Raw genomic sequence first — 19962 nt, forward strand, 5'->3', positions numbered from 1 at the left:
AGGCCCTGTTTGAACACCCCCTTCGTGCTCCCAGAGGGGGTCCTGTGAAGTGGCTTCTATCAGAAATGCCACTCTAGCCAGTAAGTGGCAGAGATAGAAACCAAATTCGGGATGATCTCAGATCTGCTCATAACTACTTTGCTTTTGCTGCTATAACTATTCTGGAGTTTCTAAATCAAAGTTAATCTGGTCCCAGCCATTCCTAGAGAAAGAAAAAGCCAAACTTTTTGTTTTGGGTGGTGGCTCAGGTCCTTCTTCCTAGGGCAGTTCTAGGATTCCAGGTCAAGGTGTCATGGCAGAAGAGGCCCTGGTCAGGTGACTGTCACTAGGATCTCCTTGTTCCAGCCTGCTTGGTACCCTGAAGGCCAGCGCCTCCTCAAAGGCCGCCTTCTTTTAGGCTTGACTGTCCAGTGGGGCCCTAGCTGGAGCTCCAGTGCCTTATGCCCCCAGTGTCCATTTTCCACGGACACGTGCACAGCCATTTGCTTGTCTTTCCAGATCTATCACTGGCAAAAACTGCAAGGCCCAGCTTCTCTCCCAATCTCCAGGAAATCCAGCTTTCCTTCTGGGGAGCCAAACCACATTCTTCCTTTCAGCTCTGTCCCAAGTCCTATCCTGTCGTCCTCCTAGACCGCCAGCTCCACTGTGTCCTAAAAATCCAGGACAGAGTGACCGTCTCCTAAGGTCAGAATTACCCAGATCTGTAGGATACCCAGCATGCACTGGCCACTTAAGAAGGAGGAAAATACTTCCTACAGACAAAAAAGAAAAACACATCAGTTCATTTCTCAGTGTGTCACAGAGCTGCACCAACTGTCTGACAGTGGTTTTCCATGTTGTCAAGATTTTACTCCTTCCAGTATTTTAGGTGAAAATATATTCATATTAACTCTAATGGTGTAAAACACACCATCATTTCATGTTTGTGACTTTCAAAGTGTAGGCCCCCTTTCAGGGGACTCAAAGGTCAAAGCTCTTTTCCTGTTAACACTGTGACATTACCTGCCTCAGTCTCTTACCAGTGTACACTGAAGTTTTTCTGAGGCTACATGCAGTGCTATGTCATTATCTCTCTGGCAGTTAATGGAGTGTGTGCTTATGTATTCTTTGTTATTAAAATCTGTGTGTAAATTTCTAATATGGTAAATATTGATATTACTACATAAACAAAAGTTCTTTATATTCCTCAATAATTAAGAGTAATTAAGTCCTCAAATCAAAAAGGTGAGAGCTGATACTCCCAATTAAATTATTGGTAAATGCTTCTTTAACATCTAGAATTTTAAAATATTTATTGAATGACAGCTTTTAGACTTACATTGTTATTATACATCATTGTGCACACATAAAAAGGAAAATATACGCAAAATAAATTCATTAAGAAATTCGTATAATTTCTTTACTCAGAATCTCTATTCTTCTGAATCATGTTTTTGACTCAAAATTATTGATGTCCTTAATTACCAGGTGCTGGTGAGCAGCATTTCTTAAAAGTATTTCACTATTGTTTGCTTTTAAGCCACTAATACCTTGTGGATGCATTTTGATGCTGACACATTCTTGATGTTGTTTTCAAACAACAGGCAGCATGTTTCTTTTCCAGATGGTCCTTATGATTTTTTTGCTGGAAACATGGAGATTACAGTTGCCAAGTCATCCCACTAGGAATAACCACTGAGTTTGTGCATGTTCAGGCAGTGACAGAACATCTCAGCCGCCACCTGGCCAACCATAATTATAAAATGCCATTCATTGTAAGATGCACCTGAATTTAAGAGATGTTACAGTGCAGAACAATGTCAATTTTAGTACCAATGAAATTTGGAATTCACTGAATATAATTCATTCCTCTCTCCAAGTCCTGCTAAGGAAATGACAGGGAATTCTCTCCCAACAGGAACTCTTATTGTCTATGACAGATCTGTTTCAAAATCAAAGCTGACCACTTGGGTTCTGTCTAGTTACAACTGCATAGAGACAGTGCTCAAGCCAAAAGCCACTGGTGAGTGCTTTAAAGGATGCAAGTGACATTGCTCCAGATACGCCTCTGCTGGTCTTCTTGCAACTGTGTTAACCTTCTGATGTTTTCATCCACTCTCTTCATTGCTAACATTTTTTCAATGAATATAATCTTAGTAATTTAACTTCACAACCTATCATTAGGTAATTAATTTTGAAATGGCTTTATATTAGTAGTGTGTTGCCTTAGCAATTACTGTTAATGGTTTAATAAAAAATCTGATATCTGGAGTAAACAGCTTGGGGAGAGTGGAGTTAAGTGGGGAGCAGGGTGTGACAGCAGAAAACAGAACTGCTGATTCTGATGAGTTTGCTTGTGGTGCCTTTGGTCTAAATATGAGTCAGTGATACAGATCTAGGAAAGAGCAGGTTTTGGAGAACCACCCTCCCTTGCAGGGAAGTCAGGCTGCCAGCATCCTCTATTTTTACAGAATATATAACTATGGGTGTTTTTGGTCTAAGTAAATATAATATCCAGTTCAACTGGTTACACAAGTGGGAATCACCAAGTCACAAAGTCTGCCTTGGGGAAAAAATGCAAACACTCACGTAAGTGAAGCAAGAAGTGTCTGAGCAAAGATGAAATTTTCTGTCTTTTCCTGTTTGGCCAGAGATTTTCATCACTGATCTTGCTTGAGGCTTACTGTTCAGGCCAGTGATTCTCAAGTTTGTTTCCTACATTGGTAGCATCAGAACCATATAGCAACTTGTTAGAAATGCACATTTCTAGGTCCATACCCCACACCTAGTGAGTCAGAAAGTCTGGGGACGGAGTCCCTGCTTACCAAGCTCTCTAGCTGATTCTGCCCTCGCGCTCAAGTCTGAGAATCAACACTTAGCCAATGTGCGGCGAGGCAAAGCCTCACTCTTTGCTTATACACTCTTTAACTATACACTTGGCTTGCATTTGGTTTTCCAGGGAAGCAAAGACCACTGCTGCTCCCAAGGGAAAGAGGAAGAAAAGAGCAAGAAATCATCCTTTCATCAGGCTCTTTACCAGCAAACTGGGCTCAGAGTCCGACCCCTCTCCAGCTAGGAGAGGGGGAAACAAGAGAAGCCACTAAAGGTGGTGGTGGTGGTTTTTTTTTTAAATCTAAGACAAAAAGTCTCCAGGCTCAGAGCTGTGGGAGAGGGTGGCCAGAAGCAGGGCCTCGCCAGGGAAACACGACTGCAGCCACTCCAAGAAACAGGCCCCCATTTGCTGCTTGGGTGCTCTCCTGTTGTTGGCTGACATCCGTCAGAGGCCGCTTCCTGCCGTTGTCACTAGGTCTCTCTTCAGAAGTGCCTCTCTCCTTTCTCTAATGTGCACTGGAAAACCACATACAATGTTAGTACTGGGTGTATAACAGAAGTAAGTCGATTCTGATTTGGAAGTCTGAGGCTTTGCCCATGCCTGAAGTGTGTGTTAACTCGTGTTTTGACCGCCACTTCTGGAGAGAGAAGCTGTTCTTTTGTTAGATCACCGTAGCTGGCAAATGTGTAGCAGCAATTCTGAGCACCTGCTTTGTGCCAGGCTCTATATTAAGTGCTGAGTAATATGAGACAAAATCTTGCTCTTGGCATTGTGGAGCTTAGATGAGCAGAGGCACTCAGGCCATGGGAACACAACACGATTCTTGCTAAAATGGAGGTGCATACGTGAAATGTGGAAGCAAACGGGTTGGGGGGGCCAAGTCTGCAGAGGAGGCAGCCTCTGTATTGGGATGTGCAAGGTGTAGAGGATTTCACGAGGCAGAGCACTGAGGAGGGAGAATACTGTCAAAGGAACCGTATCTGCAAAAGGATGGAGGTCCGAGAACGCATAATAACTCAGGAAACTTCAATACTATGTTTCAGCTGGAAAAGTGGCAGAAGAGGAGGCTGAATTAAAGGACTAATAGATAGTGTGAAAAGAGTAGGTCTTTAGGAAGGAAACTTCAATGGCTGAAGAATAAAATAGACATCATATTAATATTTAGATATTAATAATGTCTCTCAATAATCCAGGTGCGGGATGACATGGGCATGACTAAGACATGCATTCACTCTTATACATTGTTTATGCAACTACTGAATTAGCTCTGTGCCCTAGACGCTTTTCCAGGTGCCAAGGATAAAGTGGTGGGCAAAGCAGATGCTGCCTCTGCCCTCACAGAGCTTGCAGTCTGGGGGGAAGTCAGACATTAAATGTTGCATAAGTAACTCATTATAGCTTTGCCACATGCTATGAAAAAGTACAAGTCCCATGACAGCAGAGGGCAGTGGGTGGGATCTTGTCTGAAGGCAGCAGAGAAAAGCCTTCCACAAGGAAGTGAATTCTAAGCTGAGAGAAGTGAAGGTTGAGGCAGAGGAGGGTAAAAGGAATTGAAACAAAGGATGTGACTGAGATACAACAGTTGTGATAGATTGCACTATTGATTCCAGATACTTGACACACTCTGCCAACCCACGGACATGGGACCTGACCTTGTCATTGGCTATAGCAAATGGAATATGTATGGAATTGATCTGTCCATACCTGAACAGAGACTTTGAAAGCATTTCCAAGTCCTGCCTCTCCTCATTTCCCTTTGCCATACGCCGAATGGGGACTGCCTCTTCAGGCTGGATCCCAGAATGAAGACACAGAGAGCAGAACAGAGCTGGCGTCAACCCACAGCCAACTCATAACTTGAGCAAAAAAAGAAAACAAACTGTGTGTTGTCAACCACTGAAATTAGGGGGGATTGTTTCTTAGCATAACCTCATGAAGGCTGACAAATACAGAAGGAGAATTAATAAAGCTCAATTACTGATGAGAGGCAGGCTATGAAAGAGTGGGAAAAAATAGAAGACAACTTCAAATAGCGTAGCCTGAGTGATCAGAAGGTTGCTATGTTGCAAACCCAAAAGGAGGGAAGATAGTGATTTAGGCTTTGCTGTGTTGAATCAAAAGGATAGGCTGAACATCTGGGAAGATAGATTCTTGCCAGACCAAAGCCAAAAATAAATTTAAAAAGGGACATTATTGTTTGGACATACATACTGAAATACAGACAAAATGTAATATCTGAGATTTGCTTTGAGTTTGTGGGGAACGGTGTTGGTTTGGTGGTTTAGATGGAACACCACCAGTTTTGAGTGGATTGTTCAAACTGGGTGATAGACACGTAAAACTAGTCTCTCTACTTTGTACGTATTTAAAATTTTCCATAATAAGTTTTTTAAAAAATTAAAGCAAAGGGCTTCAGTAAATAGTGTCTGCATAAGAACCCATGTAGCCGACAGCACCAGAAAGGCAGGTTGGGGAGCGAGTGCTGGGGGCTCGGCCTTTAAAGCAGCCGTTCTAGTCGAACCTGTGGTTGTTACCTGTCCCCTTCATTCCAAAGGGCACAGATTTAGCAGGTAGGTTACCCTCACCTGAGGAAGCAAATGGAAATGGCTTGAGAGGGCCCCCACCCCGCCAAGGCCTGTGCGTGAGAAGGCCCTTCCACCAGGGGAGGCTTTGGTCAACAACTGACTGCCAGCAGCCTGGGTAAGGATCTGGTGGTGCTGCAGCCACAGACTCCTTGGAACCAGGAAACTCGAAAGGTCAGGGATTGGTCAGTGCCACGCCTCACAATCCAGGGGGCCCCTTGGGGCTGGGCTCTGTGGCTACTGACATGGGGCCATGAGGGAGTCTCTGGAATGCCAGAGACGTTATACCCACTCACAATGGCCTATACACTTCATCCTTCCTTCACTCTGTCTTGTCAGCCTTTCAAAGACCAAGAAACACTTTGGGGAAATGGAGGTGACAGGAGTCAAGGGGGAAGAGACCAGGCTGGGGTAAAATGTGAGTAAGGGACAGATGAAATTTATTTGGCAGAGAAAAAAGATCGGGCAGGAGCTTGAAGAAGGATTATAGGGGACGGTCCTCTAGTATACAAGGGCCTTGAGCAAATTTAAATGCCCAAGTAGAGAAACAGATTGAAAATGTAAATTAGAAAAAAAGGTAATTAATGACACTAGATCCTGAAGGAGATGGAAAGAGGTGGGATTGAGAACTCAAGATCTTACAATTGGCCTGGAGAAAAGAGACAGCATGGAATAGACAAGCATTGTTTTGTCCCAGAATATCCTCCTTTTCCGAGACTTTTTGCCTCTCCAGTGAGGACTGCCCACCTCCTGCCCCCAACTCCATTCAGATGGCTACCATAGGAACAGCCACGGTGATCCACTGTGACCCGACTCCACGGCTAGAGTCCATTAGTCCAGGAGTAGGTCTTGACCCAAGCTGGCTAATCAGAATGCATCCTTGGGAATTTGGAATCAGAACTGAACTCTTCCAGCTCCATCTGGCTGCCTGACGGAATAGATCTGAACCAACGTACTATCTGTGACGTGCTCCAACGGATGGGAGGGGTAGGCAGAACTGGTCGAGAGCATAAGAGAATGATGAAGCAGTCCCAGAGAGAACTGTATGGACAAGAGACAGTCCAGATGGAAAAGAATTCACTGGCTCCAGTCAAGCCCAGGGATCTAGCCACATCCAAATGTTCCCAAGATACCCAGGAACCTTTATAGTAAAGTCACCTTTTTTGCTTAAGCTAGTTTGGGTAGGGTTTCTGTGACTTAAAACCAAATGTCCCAACAAAACCCTATGCTAAGAAAGAGGGGAATATGGAGAGTATATTGAACACCTGGGTACATTTTGAGGTTGAGAGAAGACTGAAGCAGTTCATGCTTCTGAGAGAAGTGGGAGGAAATGTTGTCTACTGAAAATGAGAGGTCTAAGTAAGAGGTCAGGGGCTTTAAAAAGTAGAAAAGATTGAGGCCAATGAGATTATCCTTTTTTACTAAATCCTCTGGTCATTATAATAGTTGGAGGCAAGGATCTAAAATGTATGTTCTGTAGATGAAGACAGTCAGTGTCAGGAAAATTCCAGACTAGATACCAAGAAGAGCCACAGGTCTTTAATCATTCTTGGTAACCATGGAGCCTAGGGAACAAATGGTAAAGAAGTTAGGGGACACTTGACCCTCCTCTGAAGTGTGAAAATTCAAAAAATTCAATCCTAAAAATATGTGAAGGTTCCTAAAGTGAATGGACCCACCACAAGGGCTGGGATTTCTCTTCATGAAAAAGTTACTGATTTTAGGATGGAACCTTTGAGATAACTTGTAGTGCTCATTTTAGAGAATAATTTGGGCATCTCCTTGCAGATACCACTAACTACAAACAACTCATGGATTTTTTTCGTCATGGCTGCCTTTCCAGCCAGTCACTTAGGAGCAAAACCTGGATGGGACCCAGGCTGTCTCTGAGCCACAGCTCTCCCTGCCCTCTCTGTGGTGCTTCTAGGGTCTGTGTGATTTCCTACTGGATAATGAACTTGACTAGATTAAATCCTACTCTCAACTTCCAGCCATGGAAGAATCTGCTGGAACCCCAGTGTCAACTGTTGCCAGAATTTTCATCTGAGCTTGTCAGGCCCAGAAGGGACATCCCCCAGCTTCTAGCTAGATGCAGCCTAAATTCTCCTGTGGAGACCAGAACCTGAATTCCATTTGCATGATCAAAAGGAAAAGTTCAGCCCTCAGCAATTCCTTAGGGCAGTGATCATGCAGTGCTTGATAAAGAAATATTTTAGATAAAATATCAATAGACAGTAAGTGTGACTATGTAACTAATTATTGCTATGTTAGGGCTTAATTATGCCCTTTTATTTTTGTTTTGTGTTTGTTCTTTTTTATGGTTTCTTTTCCCATTTTCTTTTATGTTACTTGAACACTTTCTAGAATTCTATAGTGTTTTCAAGCATATCTCTTTATATAGTTCTTTTAGCCGTTGCTCTGGGTATTACATTATATATACGTAACTAGTATAGTTTACTAGTGTCACCTTACCTGTTCAAGTGAAGTATAGAAACCTCACCTCCTTTTACATCCTTCCCCCAACATTTATCATATCATGGTATTAAATATTTTCTCTACATACATTTAGAATCATCTGTGTTATAATTTTTGCTTCAACTATCAAACATTTAGAAAACTCAAGAGGAAAAGGAAAGTCTCTTTCATTTATTCACATTTTTGCTTACTGTGTTCTTTCTTCCTAATATTCCAAGCTTCATTCTTCTATCATTTACTTTCTGTTTAAAGAACTTCCTTGAGTCATTCTTTTAGAACAGGTGTTCTGGCAGCAATTAAAAATTTCTTTTCTTTCATTTGAGAATGTCTTGCTTTCCCCCAACCCATGAAGGATACTCTTGTTGAATTAGGATTACTTGCTGAATTAGGATTCTGGGGTTGGCACTTTTTCCCCCGCCCCAATGCTTGAAAAAAAAATTACGCCACTTCCTTCTAGTCTCCCTAGTTTCTGTTGAGAAATCTACTATCATTCAATTATTTTTCCCCTTTAAGTAACATGTTTTAGCTGGCTTTCTGATGCTGCTTTAGTAAGGGATGAGGGAAGTAAGGTCTTATTTCTGCCAGGTGGAGATAAACAGCCAGATTGTCCAGTTGTCACCTGGTGAGGGACTCCTTTATTGGTGATGGGGGTGGAGGTCAAGGCTCTCCACTGACATCATGGCGGGTCTGGGTTAGGGGAGGCTCATTACTGGCTAGTGGGGATGCAAGTTCACCTCCCTTTGGCTTTCTCTGACACTACCCTAGCAAGATTGTTGGGAAACCTGCTTACAGTCTCATAAGGGTGGAAGTCCAGGTTTCCATTCGGCCTTTGCTCCTGTGACTAAGGTTAGGCCATAGTTTGGGGGTTCCCCCACCCCTATGGTGTGTAGCTAGTGTAGAATGTTATTATCTGAAAGTTTGTCTTGCTAGGATGCCCCTTTCCTGGTACTCTGACTAGAGAAGGCAGACTTTTATTGAGGATTTTTTGGTCTATTCCTGTTGGAATTTTGAGTTGCTGGCTTCTCCAGTTCTGTGTCTATAATACATGAGGCAAAAAGAAAACCTAGGAAACCCAGCACCATGCTATTCCTTGGATTCTTCAGGTCTGTAGCCAGTCTGCCTTCTTTTCTCCACCTTTCAGATGCTTGTTTTATATATAATGTCCAAGGATTTTACTTAGCAGGAGGAATAGGGAAAGTATGTCTATTTAAGATTCCTGGAAACAGAATTCTATGGGAGCAGAATTTTATAGCAAGCCAGTGGTCTCTCTGATACCAAGGGACCAGATGAGTTGCTGAGATCAGGTGCAGATAGAAAAAAGAGAAGCAAGGACTGAGACCCAGGGAATCCCTGTCTAGAGCTTCCTAGAAAGGAAGCTAAGAAGGCACAGCTTGTGAGGTAAGGAGGGAAAACAGAAGAGGCCAACATGGCTGTAGTTAATGGTCTTTTTAAAGGATAGTTTAAGTGGGGACAAGATCCTGACTACAGCAGGTTTAAGAAAGAATGGAAACAAAGTGAAAGGAGCAAGTTATTAAAGCCACACATTGTGTGATGCCATTTATATGAAATGTCCAGAGTAGGCCAATCCATAGAGACAAGTAAATTAGTGGTTGCCAGACTGGGGTGGTGGGGCAATTTGGAGGAATGGAGATGGGGAATGGCTATTAATGGGTATGAGATTTCTTTTGGGGCTGATGAAAATGTTTTTAAATCAGATTGTGGTGATGGTTGCACAACTCTGAAATGTATTTTCAAAAATTGTATACTTTAAGCAGATGAATTGTATAGTATGTGAATTATATTTCAACAAAGCAATTAAAAAAGGAAGGAGGGAAGGAAGGAAGGGAAAAGAAAATGACATCTTCTGGGAAAAACTGTGGAACTTTCATGCAGGGCTGATTTCCCTAATATAGAAAGTGTTAACAATCCAACAGAAAAAAAAAACAAAAAACAGCAACAGAACAGAAGAATACATAAAAAGATGCTTAACTCATAGTAATAGAGCTATAATGTAAAACTACATTAAAGTAACATTTCTTCCATCTATCAGACTGACAAAATCCCAAATTTAGTAACACTTGGCAAGACTTTGGAGAACCGAGTATTCTCACACATTGTTAGCAGGCTGTAAGTGGGAGCAACCCTACAGAGAACAATTTAGCAGTGTCTATCCACATTACAAACTTACTTAAGCCAGGCATTTCTACTTCTAATAATTATCTCATATTGTTACTTCTGGACATAGGGAATGATTTACAAGCAGGGTCATTCATATTATTGCAGCTTTCTTTGTTAGCAGCAAATAATTGGAAACAAATGTCCATTAGGAGGAAACCAGTAAAGGGCAATGAGAAAGCTCTTTATATATTAACAGAGAAATTCCCCATGATGTACTGTTGTACTTTTTTTTTTTTTGGAAATATAGTCAGTTTACAATGTAGTGTCAATGTCTGGTGCACAGCATAATGTTTCAGTCATCCATATACATACATGTATTCGTTTTCATATTCTTTTTCATTACAGGTTACTAAAAGATATTGAATATAGTTCCCTGTACTATACAGAAGAAACTTATTGTTTATCTATTTTGTATATAGTAATTAGTATTTGCAAATCTCAAACTCCCAATTTATCCGTTCTCACCCCCTTTCCCCTCTAGGTAACCACAAACTTGTTTTCTGTCTATGAGTCTGTTTCTTGTAAATAAGTTTGTGTCTTCTTTTTTTTTCAAGATTCCAGATATAAGTGATATCATATAGTATTTTTCTTTCTGGGCTACTTCACTTAGAATGACAATCTCCAGTTTCATCCATGTTGCTGCAGATGGCATTATTTTATTTTTTATGGCTAAGTAGTATTTCACTGTATAAATATACCACAGCTTCTTTACCCAGTCATCTGTCAATGGACATTTAGGTTGTCTCCATGTCTTGGCTATTGTTAATAGTGCTGCTATGAACATTGGGGTGCATGTGTCTTTTCAAATTAGGGTTCCATCTGGATATATGACCAGGAGTGGGATTGCTAAATCACATGGTAAATCTACTTTTAAGTGTTGAGGAATCTCCATACTGTTTTCCATAACAGCTGCACCAAACTATGTTTCCACCAAAAGTGTGGGAGGGTCCCCCTCATGATATTGTTAAGGGAAGAATTCAAGGGGTAGCATGACACACATGCTACGTTACCATGTATATAAAAGAAGATGATAGAATATTTTTGTAGCAACCCCTCAAAAAAAAAACTGTATAAACAAACTAATGCTACAAGGTAACTGCAGGGTGAGGGGAGGAAACTGGAAGGTAGGGTGAGAAAGTTGTGCATATACCTCTTCATAATTTAAAAAATTTTAAGCCTATCTTTTAGATGAGAGAATGTGAGGTGAGGAGGTGGACATAATAAATGTAGCAATTTTTCTTAGTCTGTTTGGCTGCTGTAACAATAACACCATTGACTGGGTGGCTTATAAACAACAAATTTATTTCTTATAGTTCTGGAGGTCAGGAAGTCCAAGATTGAGGCAACAGCAGATTCAGTGTCTGGTGAGAGCCCACTTCCTCACAGACTGTCTTCTTCTCACGGTGTCCTCATATGGTGAACGGGGCAAAGGTGCTTTCTCAGGCCTCGTTTATAAGGGCACCGGACCCGTTCGTGAGGGCTCCACTCTCATGACCTAATCACCTGCGGAAGGCCCTACCTCTTCACACCACCACATTGGAAGTTAGGATTTCAACATAGGAATTTGGGGAAGACACAAACATTCACTGCATAGCACAATTAGTTACAGCTTTGCAAAAAGGAGGGTGTGGGGATTTGCAAAGGATGTGGTGGAGTCAACATGGGATTTCTTAAGACTAGAGGTACTGCAGCATATTTTTAGGCTGATGGGCACGATCCAGACGTTTAGATTGTTTCCTGACTTTTGCTATATTACTGAACCTTTTAAATACCTCCATTATATCTGTCTGTCTGCTATCTGCTTATGTTTCTTTCTCCATTAGATAAAAAGTTCCCTAAAAGTGAGGACAATCTCTGTTCATCTCTGTATCTCTTGCCCCTAGTCTGGTGACATGAAGTAGGTGCTGACATAGGTGCGTACGTTTGTTGAAGCATGGGGTGGAGGATCCCCCCCCACCCCCCATGGCTGGCCACCATCTGAATCAATCCACACCACCTCAGCACCAAGTTCAGTCTGCCGTTCCCTCCTTGTAGCAAGGTCAGCCTGAGTTGTAATCCTCAAGGAAAGCCTCCCCTAGGCAGCACAGCTTAGGAGAGGAGAAAGGAAGGCTTTGCCAGTAGCAGGAACGACATGGGCACAGTTAGAGGGACATGGGTGAGGATGGATGATGCAGTGGTGGTAGGGAGGATGAGGATAACTGACATTCATTGAGAGTCTACTGTGCCCCGAGAACTGTTTTTTTTTTCATGTATTCATTTATCCCTGACAAGAACGCTATGAGGAGATATTACCACCATTTTACACATGGGGGAACTAAGGAACAGAGAAAGTGAATAAGTTTTCCAAGATCACATAGCTATTAAGGAATGAAAACACATGAGACAAAAGAAGATTGCCCTGATACAGTGACTTGATCTGACTAAAAAAATTCTTTTGAAATTTCCATCATCCCCTTTGCTTCCTGCCCACCACCAAATATTTCATAAATACATGCCAAAGCTTGTTTTCCATAACTCTGCAAAAACATCCCTTTGTCCCTGACCCATGGGGTGAGAAATCCATTGTAATTCTTGCTCCTGGATGCAGTTACAGAAAAGTCAAGGAGTTTTCCCAGCTTCATTTCTTTGACTTAACTTCCTTTCTCAAACACAGCATGGCATGCTGTAAAATTAGTTTCTTCCTACAAGTAGAAATTGCCCTTGAAATTTAGTTTTTTTCTGTCAGAAAAAATCTTTTTTTCCTGTTTTCTTGACATGAGCCAAATCTGAGACAGGTTACTGAAATGAACAAGGTCATTTCCTCCCTTACAGCTTCTCTTCCCTTCTGTGTTTATACCTCTCTGGAAAGAATCTCTTTTCCCAAACACACTTGAAAAACTCATTTACTCAGTGAGTTAGGGGAAATGTTACCTTTACTGATTGCTTTTCTAATTACTTGAACTTGGTGCTATTGAATACCTAATGTGTTCTCTCCAGCCAGGATTCTCGTGGTTGAGAGACTCTACCTCTGGGCCCTGTTATGAGCTGAGTAGTGTACCCCTGCCCCAAATTCTTATGTTGAAGTCTTAACCCCCAGTATTTCAGAATATAACTGTATTTCGGAGATAGGATCTTTAAAGAGGGATTCAGTTAAAATGAGGTTATTAGGATGGTCCCTAATCCAACATGACTGGAGTCCTTATAAGAGATTAGGACACTGACACATGTGAGGACACAGAGAGATGGCCCTCTGTAAGTCAGAGAGGCCTCGGAAGAAACCAATCCTGGTGACACCTTGGTTTCAGACGTCTAGCTCCAGAATTGTGAGAAAATAAATCTCTGCTGTTTAGCCCCCTGGTCTGTGGCATTTAGTTACGGCAGCCCTAGCAAACTAACGTGGGCTCTACCTCTTTCATGGAGTCTACCACTCAGCTCCCAAACCTCTGTGCCCAACGGCCTATTGAATATCTCCAATCGTGTGTCATAGACGCCTAACACTCAGTGTGTTCAAACATCTCCCCATTTTCCCCCACCCTGGTAACCACTATTCTAATCCTATTTCCGTGGGCTTGGCTTGTTTTTAGGTTCCATACGTGAGATCATACAGTATTTGTCTTTCTTTGATTTATCTCGCTTTACGTAATGCCCTCAAGGTCCGTCCTTGTAAATGGCAGAATTTTCTTCATTTTTACAGCTAAATAATCCATTTTATATATATAAAATAATCCATTATATATATAATATAAAATTTTCTGTACCCATTCATCTGTCAGTGGACACTTGGGTTGTTTCCATGCCTTGCCTATTGTGAATAATGCTGCAATGAACATGGGGGACCTCTTCACGGTCCCATCAACTCCCCAGGCTGATTGAATTACCTTTGGAATTGCAGTCTTGTTAGCTTGGAGCCAGTTATGAGGATGTTGCTGGCTCTGCAGGGGGGTCCATGGTTGGAGGGCTTGTTACCAGGGGTTCAGGCAGGCGTGGATTCTCTATGGTCCCTGTTGGTATGGGACTGCCTCCAGCACCTTGTTCAGTAGGATGGGGTTGGGAGAGGGTCTCCTTCAGGTTCCACAGCTGGGTCCTCAGACAGCAGCCTGTTACCAGGTGTGTGGATATAGCTCTCACCATGTCACTGGGAGGACTTGGTAACTGGATGACTCCCTGGGTGGGCAGGACTGGTCCTGGACTGTGGCTGAGAAGGGCTGAAACCGAGGCAAAGGGCAATTTCAGGTTTCACAGCCAAGATTGAGGTATGCAGACCTGGCTCTGGAGCCATGGATAGACATGTCCCCTGCCAGGTCCCTGGGGGTGCTAGACTGTTCCATCACGGCTAGAGAGGCTGGAACCAAGTACAGAACCCTCTCAGGATTTCTGGGGGCACAGAATGTCTGCTGCTGGGTCCTTGTGTCAGTAGGACTGTTGGCTGACAGTGACTAGGACAGGCTGGAGCCCAGTTAAAGGGCTGTTTGAAAACCTACAGTTTGACGGAGTTTGGCAGGCTTACTTCTAAGGGCTCCCAGATCACAGCTGAGAGTGGCTAGAGCCAGTTCATAGGCCACTTCAGTATCCACAGCAGGACTGAGGGTGTATGCCTATGGTCCAATGCACGAGGGGGTGTGACTCCTCTTGGGTTCCTTAGTATATGGTGTTGGCAACAGAACCAAAGCCCAATGGGGCTGTAGCCGAGTCCTCAGATATGGAGCTGTTTCAGGTGTGTAGCTGCCACTATGGCCGGCGAAGTCAGCAGCCTAGGTTTGTTCCTGCCTTCTCAAAACATCACTCCTTGGTCTTGGCCAGCCCCAGAGTTTCACAATCTACCTGGATCCCCAAACTACCACAAAGATACTTTTCTTACTGGATGGATGCTGCATGGTTGTTGGTGGGAAGGATATGAGCAAGAAAGCATTATTCAGCGCTCTTGCAGATGTTACTTCTTTGAATGTTCCTTTTATGAAGTTTTGACCTCTACATAAATATTACAAAAATTTTACTTGAAGTATAATTGACTTAAAATATTAGTTTCAGGTGTACAACATAGTAATTTGATATTTTTATACACTACAAATTGGTCACCATAAGTGTAGTTATCATCTGTCACCATACAGAGTTATTGACTATATTCCTTATGCTGTACATTACATCCCTGTGACTTATTTATTTTATAATTTGAAATTTATACTTCTTAATCTCCCTCACCTATTTCACTCATCCTTCTCACTGACCTCCCATCTGGCCACCGTCAGTTTGTTTTCGGTATCTATGAGTCTGTTTCTGTTTTACATTTGTTCATTTGTTTTTTTTTAGATTCCACATATGAATAAAATCTCATGGGATTTGTCTTTATCTGACTTACTTCACTTAGCATAATACCCCCAGTTCCATCCATTTTGTCACAAATGGCAAGACTTCATTCCTTTTTGTGGCTGAGTAACATTCTATTGTGTATATGCCACATTGTTATGCATTCATCTATCAACAGATACTTAGGTTGTTTCCATATCTTGGCTATTGCAAATAATGCTGCAATGAAAAAAAGGGGTGCATGTATCTTTCTGAATTAGTGTTTTTCTTTTCTTCAGAAAAACACCCAGATGAAGAATTGCTGTATCATATGATAGTTCTATTTTTAATTTTCTGAGCAACCTGCATACTGTTTTCCATAGTAGCTATATCAATTTACATTCCCAACAGTGCTCGAGGGTTCCCTTTCCTCCACATCTTTGTCAACACTTGTAATGTGTTGTCTTTTTGATAATAGCCATTCTCACAGGTGTGAGGTGATATCTCATTGTGGTTTTGATTTGCATTTCCCTTGTGATTAGTGAAGTTGAGCATCTTTTCACATGCCTGTTGGCCATTTGTGTTTTCTTTGGAAAAATATCTATTCAAGTCCTCTGCTCATTTTTTAATGCTTTTTTTTATGTTGAGTTGAATAACTGTGTATTTCAAATAGTAACCCCTGATGTATCATTTGCAAATATCTTCTCTCATTCAGTAGGCAGCTTTTTCATTTTGTTGGTAGTTTCCTTCACTGCACAAGAGCTTTTCGGTTTGATGCAGTATTTATTTTTGGTTTTGTTTCCCTTGTCTGAGGGATATCCAAAAGAAAAAAATATATATATACATTGCTAAGACCAATATCAAAGAGCTTATATTTTTTTCTAGGAGTTTTATGGTTTCAGGTCTTACAGTTAAGTATAATTCATTTTGAGTTTGTTTTTGTATATGGTGCGAGAAAGTAACCCAGTTTGATTCTTTTGCATATAGCTGTCTGGTAAAATTTAAATGTGGGCTCTGGAGTAGAATCTATTAACTAAAAATTATAAGTTTCAGATGTGACAACTGTATTGAGGCTATGTGGCAGAACATCCTTACCCTTAGGAGACACATGCTGAAGTATTCAGAGGTGAAATACCATGGTGTTTGTAATTGAATTTCAAATGGCTCAGAAAACAATTGTGTGTATATACACACAGGCACACAAAATTTAAAACTATTGTACGTCAGTGGCCATTATCAGGAAAGTGAAAAGTTACTTAAAAAACGGGAGAAAATATTTGGACACTATATCTAATAAGGGTATAGTATTCAGAATTTATAAAGAACTCTTACAACTTGACAACAAGACAAGCCAATTCAAATTTGGGCAAAGAGCCCTTGTACACTGTTGTTGGGATTATGAAAATGGTGCAACTTCTATGGAAAACAGTATGCAGTTTCCTTAAAAAAATAAATAGAACTACATAAGATCCAGCAATCTCACTTCTGGGTATATATCCAAAAGAACTGAGAGCAGGACCTTGAAGTGATACATGCACATTTTTGTTAATAACAGCAGTGTTCACAATAGCTAAAAGGGGGAAGCAGTCCAAATGTTTATCCACAGATGAACAGGTAAACAAAACATGGTATATAAATACAATGGAATATTATCTTGTCACATGCTACAACATAGATGAACCTTGAGGGCATTATGCTAAGAGAAATAGGCCAGTCACAAAAAGACACTGGAAGTGAGGATAAAAACTTCTATTCATTGTCATTAAAGAAAAGAGGACATGCTTGCCTGGATAAGCCACAATATTGAATCTAAAAGGAAACTGTATATTGGTTTATAGTTAAATGAAAGTTTTACTGCTTAAATAAAAAACTGAAGTAACAGGTTTTTTTTAAATTTCAAAATTGATTTTTATTGCAGCCAAGACAGTGGAATTAACTGTACATAATAAACTATTATATATAGATACACTTCTTAAGTTATAGGGAATAAAGTTTATTTTGGCAGAGAGTGTTAAGACAACATTAAAGTTGCGTACATTAGTAACATAACTCAATATCCTAAATTTGATATAAATGTGACACATTTTCTTGCTTTCCTGTGTTCAGCTAAATCACCACAAACTAAACTGTTCTATAAAACTGATATGCTTCCATGTAAGTTTTCCAAATGATTCCAGTTGTATGAAGTATCTAAAGTAGTCAAATTCATAAAGACAGAAAGAAGAATGGTGGTTACCAGACTGGGAGAGGGGGGAGAGGGGAGTTGTTTAATGAGTATAGAGTTCTAGTTTTGCAAGATGAAATAGTTCTGGAGATATGTCTCACAACAATGTGAATATACTTAACCATTTTTTTTTACTTAACCATTTTTAAGTATACAGTTCAGTAGAGTTAAGATGGTAAATTTTATGTCTTTTATCAGAATAAAAAATGCATCAGGAAAAAAAAACCTGAGGGATAGACCTGGACTTGACTCTTTGCCTCCTGTTAATTTACTACCACTTCTATAAAAATAATGAGAGCTGAAAAAAAAAAAAGGGCAAAGGACTTGAATAGGCATTTTTCTGAAGAAAATACACAAATGGCCAAGCACATGAAAAGACGCTCAACATTATTAGTCATTAGGGAAATGCAAATCAAGACCACACTGAGGTACTACTTCACACTCACTAGGATGGCTATAATTTAAAAAAGAGAGAAAATAACAAAATAGCAAGTGGGAATGTAAAATGGTTCAAGTGCTGTGAAAACACTTTGACAGTTCCTCTAGGAGTTAGAGACAGAATTACCATATGGACCTATCAATTCCACTTCTAGTTATATACCCAAAAGGACTAAAGATAGATAATCATAGAAGCACTATTCACAATAGTCAAAAGCTGGAAACAGCCAAAATGTCCACCATTGGATGAATGGATTAACAAACTGTGGTCTATACATAGTGTGATATTATTCAAGCATAAAAAAGGAATAAAATACTGATACATGCTACAACATGGATGAACATCAAAAACATAAGGCAGACACAAAGATCACAAATTCCATTTATGTGAAATATACAGAATAAGTAAATCCACAGAGACAGAACACAGATTGTGGTTGCCAGTGACTGGTGGAAGAGGGGAACGAGGAGCAATTGTTTAATGGATACACGGTTTCCTTTTGGGGTGATGAAAATATTTTGGCACTAGACAGAGGTGATGATTGCACAACACTGTGAATGTGCTACCTGCCTTTAAACTGTTCACTTAAAAAAATGAATAATTTTATGTCAATTTCACCTCAACAACAAAAAAATCACATACACCGATTTTAATGCATTATTTCACCGACCCTCTTTACATTAGCTATCAGATGATCAATCAGGAGTTAGTAGACTCTTTCAACTCTGAGTTTAAGCCTGCTTCACATTCAAAACTTTGTGATACTGAGGTGGAAGATGTAATATAATCTTGGAAAGTAAAAGTTATTTTGCAGGAGTTTTTTTCTTAAAGAAAAAATATGGACAAAATATGTAACAGGTAGTATATGTTCCTTCCTTCAGGGTACTGATTCAGGGTACTCGTGGGCTTCAAAGTTAGATCACTTGGGTTCTCATTCCCACGAATGTTCTGGGGAACTATCAAATGCACTGTATCTTTCCTACATCTTTCTATTCTGTAAAGAGTTGAATCATTGCTGATTCAAGGTTTACTATAACACACTCTCCCTCTGCTGATTGGCTCCATATTACCACACTTTAAAAGCCTAATACCAGAGCTAGGGTTATCATTTAACAAATATTTACTGAGCCTTACTTATTATGCGCCCTGCACTTTGCTGCGTCCTGAGTATCTGGTGGTGAAGGCATGGCCTAATTTACCATCTAGCAGGGGAGACAGACCATAAGCAAATGATTTATGTATCATGATTAAATATTACTATAAAAGAAAACACTGCTACAGTAGAGGAAAGAAGTACTATTTCTGGTTGTGTGGTCAGGAAAGGCTTCTCTTGGGACAGACATCTATCTATTCTGAAAGATTTGTATGGCGTTAACGAATGGCGACAGGCGAGTTTGGGGCTGTGGAAAGTTTGTGAAGCCACGTTAGGAAGCGTGGAAAGTTTGTGAAGCCACGTTAGGAAGCGTGGAAGTATTTAAGTGCACTGGGAAATAAATGGTGCGCTTCCAGCAAGGAAGAGACACAATTTCGCGTTTTAAAAAGACCGCAGAGGCAAGACGGAGAGCAGGGAGACTATTTGGGAGGCACCTAGACTTGGAGTAACTGGGTTACTGGCTTGCGCGACAGGGTGGCTGAGGTGTTGATAAAACGATGACTGCAGGGCGGGGAGGACAGGCGGATGACTGAGTATAAGAGAAAAACAAAACACAGCGTCTGGCTCTCAACAGCCGGAACCAGGGCAGGGCACGCACCTCAACCGGGAATCTTCGAACGGAGTTTGAGGTACAGGAGAGCCCAGGAGAGCTGAACTCCAATTTCGCCGTCCTTCGCTAACATCAGACGCAGAGTACCCCGGACCGACCGGGGCTCTGCTGTACCCGGGAAAGAACAAGCAGTGCAAAGTCTAACCTCAGTAACTATTCCGAAGCCGCTTTCCCAGAACCGCCCAACCGCTGACTAGCCCCACCCCCGGAAGTGCCGCCCACCCAGG

The 19962-nt window shown here is 41.2% G+C and overlaps 1 long non-coding RNA gene across 1 annotated transcript; it reads right to left on the reverse strand.

Annotated features, from left to right (window-relative positions):
* Window positions 1-1343: 1343 nt before the first annotated feature.
* Window positions 1344-19947, reverse strand: LOC135322263 (uncharacterized). The gene is made up of 3 exons (XR_010382636.1): window positions 19724-19947; window positions 13905-14231; window positions 1344-3327 (listed from the first exon to the last, which is right to left on the reverse strand). It is a non-coding gene; the product is annotated as an uncharacterized LOC135322263 (long non-coding RNA).
* Between the last annotated feature and the right edge of the window lie 15 nt (window positions 19948-19962).

Source organism: Camelus dromedarius, chromosome 10, assembly GCF_036321535.1.
Source record: "Camelus dromedarius isolate mCamDro1 chromosome 10, mCamDro1.pat, whole genome shotgun sequence".
Lineage (NCBI taxonomy): Eukaryota > Metazoa > Chordata > Mammalia > Artiodactyla > Camelidae > Camelus > Camelus dromedarius.